Source organism: Anomaloglossus baeobatrachus, chromosome 3, assembly GCF_048569485.1.
Source record: "Anomaloglossus baeobatrachus isolate aAnoBae1 chromosome 3, aAnoBae1.hap1, whole genome shotgun sequence".
Lineage (NCBI taxonomy): Eukaryota > Metazoa > Chordata > Amphibia > Anura > Aromobatidae > Anomaloglossus > Anomaloglossus baeobatrachus.
The window spans coordinates 396,919,010-396,931,678 of NC_134355.1; the positions used below are offsets into that span (position 1 = coordinate 396,919,010).

At 37.2% G+C, this 12,669-nt stretch overlaps 1 protein-coding gene across 7 annotated transcripts in view; it reads right to left on the reverse strand.

Moving 5' to 3' along the window:
• The window catches only part of ADGRB3 (adhesion G protein-coupled receptor B3), a 1,441,017-nt gene that overhangs the window by 1,231,939 nt on the left and 196,409 nt on the right, over positions 1-12,669 (reverse strand). The window lies entirely within an intron of this gene.

Sequence of the window (12,669 nt, forward strand, 5' to 3'; positions counted from 1 at the left end):
GTTGCCTCAAGTATTGGGCAATATGCAAATACAATTGGATTCTATTGTAGAAAGGGAGCTATTAGCTACCCGTTTCACCATTTAGCCTGTGCAGCTGATTTTAATGGCATTAATAGCGATCATGTCATAAGAGTGCACCTGCTGTATGGAGCCTCAGTCTACACACTGTAAAAAGTGGAGCAGCGTATTGTGGGAATAAGTTTTAATTTTAATGTTGTTGCTTCCTATTGGGGTAAATGATGAGTATCATAATGTGTGGAGCAAGGTGGGCCTTTATATTGTGTGATTTGAGCTTTGAGAGGCCATGATACTGTAGAGAAATGGCTGTGGGTGTTTGTCATATTGTGCTTGGAGGACTGTAGGGGGTCTGTTATAGTCTCTATGGGAGGCTTAACAGCAGTATACTGTATAAGAGTTTGTTGGGGCCATCATACTGTACTGTGTGGCAAGTTGTCATATATTTAACTGTGTTAGGGGTGTATTATACTGTGTTAAAGGTGCTAAGATGCATTATATTGCATTTAGCATCACATTGGGGACATTATACTATGCAGGAGGTAATATGAGGGAATCAATTTGTTGAGTGCATTCTGGGTCATTTATTGTGCTTGGACACTGTGGCACCATCATACTGTTTTTAAAGAAATGCTGAGGTATACTCTGCTGAGGAAACTGTGAATTCAGTATACTGTGAACTTTGGGACAAACTGTGGAGGGGATTTCAGTGTGGGGTTATTATACTGTGTGTGGTGGGATATTTTTTGGTATCATCATACACTCTGAGGCCATGAGGTATCATAGTGGGAGTGGGAAAGAACACTGGGGACTTCAATGGGAGAAAAATTACTCTTTACTTTCCAGGTTAAATGCCCTGTAGCTGTCATTAGTAGTTGGGAGGTATGCCCTTCAGCAACTTTGCCTTTATGCCATGATCACCTAATCCATTGAATATTTTTTCCCAGCACTTAGGACCTTTTTTGTGCAGTTCCATGATTTCTATATATTCTATTAATCTTTATGGTTAAAAGATAAAAATACAAAAAAGACAAAAGATGATTACAAAAAAATAGTCCTGAAGAAAAAAAAGTAGTGTAAGCTGCATCAAGAAAACATATAGACGAGTTAAAAGAGATATATAACTGGGTTTCTCTGTAATACAAATCAGAGAGAAGAAATGGTATTCAAATTAATCAAGTGTCCATAAATAATGATGCAATGATGCGATATCCAAAAGTTCCAAATAATATATATATATATATATATATATATATATATATGTATAAATATATATATATATATATATATATGTATATATAAAAATACATATATATATATGTATATATAAAATATATATATATATATATATATATATATATATATATATATACCAGCATTTAAACATAAAAATTGACAAAATTCCTGATCTTGACTTTCAAGCCTCTTTTTACTTGTTAGAGGTCTTAATTCCATGTTACTTTAAAAACAGTAGTACATAGATCAAATGTCAGTCCAATCAATAAATTAATTACATACGACCTAAGATGTCCATTTCACTTTTCTCTTCAGACAACATATTCACAATCGTTCCATCTTCATGCAAATAGCAACATCAAGTCAATACTGAATTTAATAGCTTTCAGAGACTAGGACTAAAACATTCATACCAGATGTGGATTAAAACATGATACTAGGAAAATAACACCTGATGAAGGCTCCAGCCCGGAGCCAAACCTGATTTGTAATTTGTCAGTTTGCAGACTGCAGTACAGGTAATATTCACTGAATTTTGTATCCTATACCGTTTCTGGGCAGCACACCACCACCCTACCATTTTCAACATCTATTGTGAACCCGCTCATATTTTCAGCAAGTTTTGTCCTGGTGCCATCTCCCAAGAGAAATAAACCTTCCATTCTTTACTTTTGCTTGTGCCTCGTGAGTGTCACAAAAATCGCACCATTCATTAAAACTGGCATGCACAAAGTCAGTTTTAATGAACTTGCTCCTAAGAGCTTCTGTAGGCACTGTGTCTATACTTTAGTAAAATATCAAAATTTTCCCTTATAGCCTAAGCTAAAAAGCAGCCAATCAGCAAGAAGTGCAGAAAAAAATTGCAAATAAGCATTCTTTATATTATACAATGTATCTTGTGCGAATTGAACCAATTAAGTTCAAAATCCTATTAAAACATTTATTCTAATTGTAAAAAAAAACCAATAAATAAATAATTAAATATATATTAAAATAAATAAAATAAAATATTGGTTCTTTAAGTAGCCAACTTTCAATTAAGTATAGATTATGTTACAGTGGAATAGGACAGGTAGAGACAATATCAAAAGTGTTCAGAAAACTACTTTCTTGCTTACACTCTGAAAAATAAATTTTGCCCTAAGCTAGAAACATAACCATGCCCTCCAACACCAAGATTGAGCGCTGTGGATTGCTGCTTAAAGCCATCTGCTCTCCCTATGAGATGGCATGTTCTATTCAACAAGACCTGCTGGTATTTTGGCATCTGAAAGAAAAATTTGAGTTGCATTATTCATTATTGTTTATTTTAGATTAAAGCAGACTTTATCTCATATCTTGTCCTCAAACAAAAGCTAATTTTGCTGAATAAATATTGGCCAAAATGTTATTAACAAAATCATATACTTCTCCAAAACTGAACTGTGAAGTCTGATATTGAAATAGAAAAATGAATTCCAGCTTAAAATAAGGAGCAAGACTATTCTTTACAAATCCAACCTTTCAAATTAACACCAATCGCATATATTTATTTGAATAAAAAGTGGGATAGAAAATCCATCATGCAGATCATTGTAGAATTTATGTATTTTCTGTAGAAATGATCAAAATATACTGAAAACTCACTATTGGTACATAGGGCAGTTTTACACAGGGAAAAACTTTTTAATGGCCTGTCCTGTATTTGAACTCAACTTCTAGCCAAATAAACTAATCTGTAAGAATCTTGTCTCTCAGAAAACCAAAATAAAGCAAAAGAAGTAAGAATAAACTGCCAAAAAGAACCCAGGAACATTTCCTTCTTTATCCGGATAAAGTACATAAATATTCAATTGGGATAAGATTACAGGATATCCACCCACACAAAACATCCCTTTTAACTTTGATTTATAAAAAAAAACTTACACTATCATTACTGGAAGTTGTTTTTAGAGAAAAACACAAAAACTATAAATATATGTTTTTTCATAAAATATTTTACATTTGAATATTTTCTAGGAAGCTTTTTATTTGGATAATTTCTCATTTCTATTCTGATATTTTTTGTACATATAGTCATTGCCCTGACACTGCTTTGCAGATAAAATACTAATTAAAGTAGTTAATAGTAGAAACATTGAGCCTTTGGATGAGTTTAATTTACGTTCCATGTCACTCATACTGATCTGAATGGAAAGAACAGTTACCATGTTATTTTAAATTACTATAGCTGCAGTACACTGAATTATTAATGAGAGCTTTTCAATTGTGTCATAAAGTGTCATTTATATAACATCATGACATGTCAGGTTCTTATTTTTACATATTTGTAATTGTTGTAGTTGATGCTGAAATGTTATGTTTCTAATTCCTACGTCTCAGACACGTATATAGTTTGAAAATAATTTTAAAAAAATGTCAACTATACTATACATTTCTTTTAAGTTTATGATAAGTGTGCCTGGTAGAAACCTACACAACATACGAGACCTACATCTCAAATTAGATATTTTCTCTGACCAATTGAACTCAGGATTAGAGATGAGGCAATGCATTGAAGTTCAGGTTCAGCTGGACTTTAGATAAAGTCCAGTTCGGGACCCGGACTTGACCTGAACCCCATTGGAAGTCACTGATTGGGCAGTTCAGCTCTCCGCACACATACAGCCAGCTATAAACAAAGCTCTTCTGGGGCAGGATGGGCATTTTTTGTTCTTTTTTTCCACACACTACATCCAATAACTCTGTTTTTACCCCCAGTACGAGCTACTCAAACCCTGGACTGAGCACCAAGTGTGCCTAAGCACACCAATGAATGCTGATTTTTTTTTTTTGTAAAGTCCTTGTTCGATACGAACCTAAATATGCCAAGCTTGCCACCAAACCCCAATGCTATAAACATGAGAATTATTCTTATTGATACAGACATATGAATAATTGTGAAAATTGATTATGAATGTAGAATTAAACAGTACAGTTATGGCTTTGTAAGCTTCTTTGTTGGCTAGAGGGTTTTGGCCTTTACATAGTAAAACAGCCACATATGTTTTTACAATAAATTGGGAGATCTTGTGTTGTGTATATCATTTATCATTTCCATAAAGGTATTTGTTGCTTTGCATCTTTGTTATAATATTTGTGCTTAGCCTTTGAAGTCTAAAATTTACATCGATATATTAGACATACTAAAGAACTTTCTATTAAATATTTTACTTCTCAAAACGACTTTGTTTTTTCTGCCTTTGTTTCTCCTTACTTTCTTTCAAAAGCCACAAATTCTTTTTTTTTTCTATCAACACATAAGGCTGCGCATGAGCAGACTTTTGATTGGACCCACCAGTCTAACTGGAAACAGCCGAGAATAGACACAGTTCTTCTATGTTGTTAATCTGAGTGAGTGTGCGATCATTAGGGAATTAATATCACCACACATACTATTGAGTGTGCTTTGGTGCCATTCTCTCTTTTAATATGGGTGGACAAGGCTGAGTCTGTATGAGGGTCTGTGGGCACACATCATAATCATGCTATCAATCCTGTGTTCCTTCATACACGGATATTTTTACCTGCCATGCTCATTTTTTTGAGAGTATCTCCAACTACCTTTGTGTACTTGGACATCTAATCCTTTTGGCTCACAGACATTACAGTTACCTTGGGTAAGTAATAAATAACACTTGCCTTTGGGCATGTATTTTGTTCTCTTTGCTATGTGAATATTCTGGGTATCGAGATATCCTTATATGGCTTTGAAAAGGCACAGACTAGAAAATCAGAATGAAAAGTGTATATTTGTTGGATTAACTGCCAGGTCTAAACTACTTAATTACTCTATTCTTTTTAGAGCCTCGTGATGAACCAATACACGTAGAAACGTGTCAAGGCTGAATGCTGTGGGGTATGGTCCTGGGAAAAGGAGAGATGTTTTGGGATAACCACACCGACATTGTCCTTGAAACCAATAACTGGTTACTGGACTTGGATGGTCTTAGGAAGCAAATTTATCAAGAGACCAGGAACTTAAGTAACCATCTGTTACAACTATATTTCTCCTAGAACATTAATGTCTATGTCTTTTATGGACCATGCTGGTGATTTTCCCCACCCTGCTTGTCCTATATAGTAGGGAATTAGCAGAGTGGTGGATAGCCGCCAAGGAATTGGGGCACCAATAAAATTTAGAGTGACTTCTTCTGAGGTCATACAAAGAAAAAGGCTCCTCCTCTGAAACGCTTAGCTATTTAAGTAATACTTTTTGACACTCTCAGACTATTATTCCGATACTGGTATGTTCTCATGTTTTAATATTTTTACATTTTTTTTTTTTTTTTTTGCCTGCTTGCTGGAACTTTCTTTGCTTGTTGATAATTTTCACAAATAAGAACAAAAGATACCATCTTAAATTTATCACTATCATGAATTACAATATGTCATGAAAAATCAGTCCCAGAATCATCGGGATCCGTTCAAGCATTCCAAAGTTATAACCTTTCAAAATGACACTGGTCATAATTCCAAAAATGGCCTGGTCATGAAGGTGAAGACCATGCTTAAGGGTAAAGGGTTATTAAATATTTTTTAATGAGAATTATATGTTATACAATATTATTTGTTTCCCATATACAATCAATTCCAATAAGATGGACATGTGTAAGGCATTTTTTGTGCACTTACCTAATTTTTGAGTATAACATTTTTGAATACATATGATGTTTTGATGGCTTTTAATTGCATTTTTGGGGAAGCACAGTGACCAAAAGCATTAATACCAATCCAATATTTTGGATTATAAGATGCACCCTAAATTTAAAGTAATACAAAGCAATCCCAGCATTAACTTTCTTTGCAATTCCATTTCTTTATTGTAGACTTCACTACCTGAATGTTTAAGCTCCTCCCATGCTAAACAGCACCCTAGGTTTAGACACCGGGAAATAAGAAAAATATTTTGTCTGTTAATTAAAACGTCCCTGGTGGTGTAAAGTAGAGAGGGGTCATTAGCACTAATTTTAATGTACTAGGGCAGAATAGGGAGGTAATAAATCTATTTTAATGTCTCTTTGCAGTGTGTGTTATATGCACGGAGCTCTGCTACATTAAAACTACATACACATATTGACACACGCAGATCTGCTACATACAGATGTAGACACTCTGCTCTGCTACATGCACATATAGACACACAGCTCTGCTACAAGTACGTATAGACAAACATACAGCTCTGCTACATGTATATATGTATACACACTTTGCATTGCCACATCTTGCAGTTCCAGATTGGGATCTTAAAAGATGGTGCAGGAGCTGAGCAGCTGAAAGACCTTACATATAATTGACAAAAGGGCTTTTCACGTCATGTGATCAGTCACATGACCTAAAGGTCTTGGAGTTAAACATTTAGAAGGTCCTTCAGCTATTCAGCTGATGCAGCCTCCATTCAGATCCCAGTAAGCTTCCTCTCCTCCTCTGCACTAATCATATAGATCAGTGCAGAGCAGAAGGAGAGGGCAGCTCTCTGTAAGTGAGGAGGACGCAGTGTCAGCATTTTCCTTTATCACAGGAAGCTACATACAGGCTATAAGATGAGCACACACTTTGTCTTGTTAAAAGATGCTTCTCATAGTCAGAAAATATGGTAGTTAAAAGAATTTTCCATTTTGATAGATCAGACATGATGTTGTTAAATATGTTTATATTTTATAGGGTTTTCTTTCAAGAGGGAGAAAAGAGGAATGTTTAAAATATTTAATATGTTTTACATTTTTTTTTTTTGGGTTAATCTGTGATTTTCTATACTGCGATACTATCTAGTATTACATAGATGAAATTACATTGTTCTAAGGATGTGCTTCATAGTAAGACTACAATGGCAACTATGGTGTTCTTTAGCAGGTTTACAGCTGACATGCTAATCCATTAGTTTTTTGAGATCACTTCACAGGTGACCAACGTGAGCCATTTAAATGTCACTGTCAGTAATTGGCAGAAGAATTGAAATATTGAAACAGCAGTGGTTATTCTTAGCTACAATCAGTGCAGTTAGAGGAAGATGCTAGCTGTATACCACAGCCAGCATCTTCCTCCTATAGACTAGGCTTAGCTACTAAATCAGTTCTATACACCCGACATGTGACGCCATGTAAAATTTTGAAGGCACAGATAAAAAAAAACGTGTACATTCCTTATTTTTGCCAAAAAGATCCCATGTTGCAATACATCACAAACATGTAACAAAATAGTACACTATGAAGATTAGTGAATAGGTATGATTTGATGATAAAGCTTTTGCAGACTATATCAATGACACATGTAATTGTGAACAAATTACAAACACATATGAAAAATAGAAACTATAGTTTACAAAATCAATAGGTAGCCAATGATTTATTGGAATTGCAACCTCAAGAACTTGAATGCTATATCTAGGAAAAAGACACATAATGTGTCTTATGACACTATAGGGATAAATAAATTAATTTCAACCAAATGTCCAGGTAAATAACATATACTTAGAATATATTCCCAGTTTACAACTAAAACTATATTTAACAATAAAATGCTTTTACATTTTTTTGATAGCGAACCATTTTTGAAGAGTCAATCTTAATTATCGTCTGTTAGATGTATAATCACACTATATTTATATTTCGCCTTGACTTGTATAGCGTATGACAGTAAAGAGGGCTCTACACGCTACGATATCTTTAATGTTTTATCATCGGGGTCACGTTGTTAGTGACGCACATCCAGCGTCATTAACGATATCACAACGTGTGATACTTACCAGCAACCTTAAGCGACCTCAAAAATGGTGAAAATCGTTCACCATGGAAACGTCGTCCCAAAACTAAAAATTGGTAATGGTTGATTATCGATGTTCGTCGCTCCTGCGGCAGCACACATCGCTGTGTGTGACACCGCAGGAGCGAGGAACATCTCCTTACCTGCCGCCGGCCGTAATGCGGAAGGAAGGAGGTGGGCGGGATGTTACATCCCGCTCATCTCCGCCCCTCCGCTTTGATTGGCCGGCCGCTTAGTGATGTTGCGGTGACGTCAATGTGATACCAAACATTCCTCCCCCTTGAGGGAGGGATTGTTCGGCAGTCACATCGACGACGCTGACCAGGTAAGTGCGTGTGACGCTGCAGTAGCGATAATGTTCGCTGTGGCAGCGAACACATGAAATCACATGCACGACGGGGGCGGGTCCTTTTGCGTACGATATCGCTAGCAATTGCTAGCAATATCGTAGCATGTAAAGCCCGCTTCACCTCTTTGTCAATTTGCAATAGGATTAGAATACAGAGTACTCCTTTATATAATTAGCGGGGCTCCATTTAACCTCTACTGACTACAACACTTTTTTAACTTATATTATATATGAAGAAAAAAAATTCAATGTATATTAATTAATTATACCACTCAATAAGAGTAAGCAAAGCATCTTATGTTTTTATTTAATTAAAATACTTTAGTCATATGAAAGCTAATAGCAAGTCAAAACATATTTTTATTAAGCAAAATGCATCCAAAGCCATGTAATACAAGGAATATTATTTGCACAGATAAATCACTATCAAATTCTGTCTGCTTGTTCTGTATGTGTAATTCACCAAATAAACAAAAATTTAGATTACATCTTATTTACATGAACATTTGAATTTCATAGTTGTAAGGAATTAAGGATGCTTAACTAATACAAGAAATTAGTTATACAACATAATTAGACAAAGCAAACAGACATTGATTCATGATAAGAAGTATAAAGAGGGTGTTTAAGATGCTGATTAATATATAATAAGCCATGATGAGCTACAAATACCAGTAAACAAAGTTATGAAATTAATAGGGTTTATCTTTTTCTAACCAGCAAAACAATTTTCAGAATTTGTAAACAATGTGAAGAAAAACACAAATGTTTAAATATATTATACAGTGTAAATACAGTGCAAATTTACATTATACAGTGAAATGAAACAAAATTAAATCTAGTATAAATGCACAAAATTCACAATTTGAATTATTATTATTATTATTTATTATTATTATAGCACCATTTATTCCATGGTACTTTAAAACATTACAAAAACAGACTGGTACATGAGGAGAGAGGACCCTCCTCACGAGGGCTCACAGTCTACAAGGGATGGGTAAGGAAACAGTGAGGATAGAGCTGGTTGTACAGTGGTGTGCTGGTCTGAGGGTTATTGTAGGTTGTAGAGTTGGGTCTTCAGGTTCCTTTTGAAGCTTTCCACGTTAGGCGATAGTCTGATATGCCGGTGTAGAGAGTTCCAGAGTGTGGGGAAGGTGCAAAAGAAATCTTGTATGCGATTGTGGGAAGAGGAGATAAAAGAAGAGTAGAGAAGGAGATCTGAGGTTGCGTGCACAAAGGAACCGGGAGATTAAGTCACTGATGTTTGGGGGACACAGGTTGTGGATGGCTTTGTATATCATGGTTTGTGTTTTGAACTGGAGTCTTTGGGTAATGGGAAGCCAGTAAAGGGATTGACAGAGTGGCAAGGCCAGGGAATAGCAGAGGGAGAGGTGGATTAATTGGGTCACAGAGTTTAGGATAGATTGAAGGGGTGCAAGAGTGCTAGAAGGGAGGCCACAGAGTAGGAGGTGTGAGATGATGAAGGCATGCACTAATGTTTTTGCTGATTCTTGGTTAAGGAATGCACGAATCTGGTAGATATATTTGAGTTGAAATCGGCAGGAGTTGTGAGGTCTTGGATGTGTGGCTTGAAGGATAGAGCAGAGTGTCCTATCCTATTAGCACATCAATAATGTGTTATACATACATGATACTATCTTGTTGCAATTTTACAGATTCTGTTTAAAAATACAGTTCTAGAAAAAGGTCTATAGAGTCTTCTTTGGAAAAACATTACTGATTTCATTATTTTTTTTTCTCAGTTGTACAGCATGGGAAATACTATTAATAAAGGATGAGAGTAATACAAATTACAGCAAATCATATTGTTTTTCATCTGCACTGTCTAGTAAAATCATAGTAACAACTTAGCAACAACCTAGTAAACTGTCTGAAGTTATAAAAAAATGAGAAATGTCTTATGTGTGTACTATTATGACTTTTATGAGAACTGATACCCTTCTTTAATTCATCAGGATGAGCAGCCTTAGGTCTAGTTTTCCCTGAGGACCCCTCTTATCTTTGAAAACACATACACTAACAAAAAAGTATAATAACAGCCAAGCAAAAGGGTCTGAAAAATGTGGTAAACAATTAAAATGTAACCTTTATTAGCTAATCGTTAAAAAGCCATAAACCACACAACAATAATGGTTGTAAAACCAACCCAATAAGAAAGGAGCAGATGTCAGGCTCCTATATTTGCCAACTCAGGACAACCTTCACATAGAGGGAGAACTCGTCCCTCCGTAGTGAGGGTAATGAAGACAACACTGAGTGAGTTGTCAGACACAATAAGTAATGTACAACAGGGTCATATAAATCACTGTAGTCTCAATATAAAAAAGAGAGAACAAGGTTGTCCAATATATAGAGGGGGGGCAATCGTTACAGCCTCACACTACCCCTCAATTGGCAACCATCTGACCTGGTATGCTCCTAGACCTCCCAACGCGTTTCATAATTCGCTTATTCCTCAGGGGACTATGGTAATGAGAGAGCTGAAAAGATGAGCAAAGAATAGTCAGAATAATACCTGAACCTGTAAAAAGAATCTAGCATATGTTGCAAAAAAACACCCCAGGTTTTTACCTTCCGTGTGATGGACCTCCAGCATGTTGTGTCTGGGCCTGGCATAAAGCACAGGACTTTTAAAAAGCCCGCCCTTAAATATCCTGTGGGCATGTGGGGGTAGCTCCGTTTGCACCAATGAGGCCAGATGAATGCCCCCTCACACTGGGAGGCGGAGATAAGGGATATTCCTTAGTGTCTCCCAGACCGGAGTTCCCTGAAGCCACGCCACAAAGTTACACCCCCCTATGGCGTGTCCATACTGACGTGCGCCGATATCTCGCCAAAATAGCCGAGTCACAGGGTGGTGAGTTAAAACTACCGCCACCCACCCTAGTGACGTATCTTCCGCTTATTGGCGGGATTGGGATCGAAAAATTCTCCAACGGGAATGCAGATGGATCCATACCCTTAAGATGCAGACACCATTAGGCCTTAATGAGATTCTTTCCTTTGGATGTTTCCTGTAGCTTTGAGGGCCCCTTAGGGACTTTAGGGATAGCCACTGTGGAACGGGGGCACCCGGTACTTTAAGGTGTTGTTACACTCCGTCGGTAGGCAGGAGCTACCTAGGGCCTTATAGGGATGCTATAGGGACTCAGGCCTACCTTTGTTCTTGGTTCTTGCATTTACTGTAATCCCAATTTATTGTTGGCGTACACTTGCCTCTTCCTCCATGCTTCAGGTGTGGTACCTTGGGGATACTTGCCTCAAATTCCAATTATGAGTGTCCACTATTTGATTTAAATTATAGGACAATTTGTCTAGCGTGTATTATAAAGTCATCCTTTCAGGAACCTCAGCCTATTAATGGGCCCCTCAAAAAATTAAAATTAAAATTAAAATCAGAACAACTCCCGCTCCTTTTAATTCTGCCCCCATCAAGTAAGCCCAGCTTTTTTGCCCCATCATTTATTCTTATTATTGTAAAAATGTCATCTTTGACTATGGAGTTGATATTATTGCCGTAGAACATTTCTGATATGTCTTGCTTACATAAGTTTTTATTAATTCTGTGCAGTAGGTGTTATCAACAGTAATTATATAGCTGGGGGCACTTAATTATTGCATGATAAATGTTGCGTAACTATGGGCATGGCATATGTATGTTTAGGGTGGTCCCCTTTCCTTGATTGAACATATGACGCTGCAGGGAGTGGTATCTCCTATGCGTCTGGTACCACCTGTATGAGTACGCATTTGCTCCTGAACGACTATGACTGGGCGCATGACGTTGCAGGGGGGCGGAGCATTGTGTACGTCCTGTATGGTCACGTGTGCGCTCTTGGATGGCAGTATTACCATATGCGACTGAGTGTGTGACGTTACAGGTGGGCAGAGCTCCGTCTTCCTTGTTTGGTCACGTGGTCTTTTGGATGGCCACGTGACTGGATATACGTGGGGCGTACGTCTGATTGGCGGATGGCATTAGCACACTTGTCTGTGCAACCGGAAATGCGCAGCTGTTGTGCGCACCGCCAATAAGCGGCCGATGCGTCACTAGGGTGGGTGGCGGTAGTTTTAACTCACCACCCTGTGACTCGGCTATTTGGGTGGGATATCGGCGCACGTCAGTATGGACACGCCATAGGGGGGTGTAACTTTGTGGCGTTGCTTCAGGGAACTCCGGTCTGGGAGACACTAAGGAATATCCCTTATCTCCGCCTCCCAGTGTGGGGGGGCGTTCATCTGGCCTCATTGGTGCAAACGGAGCT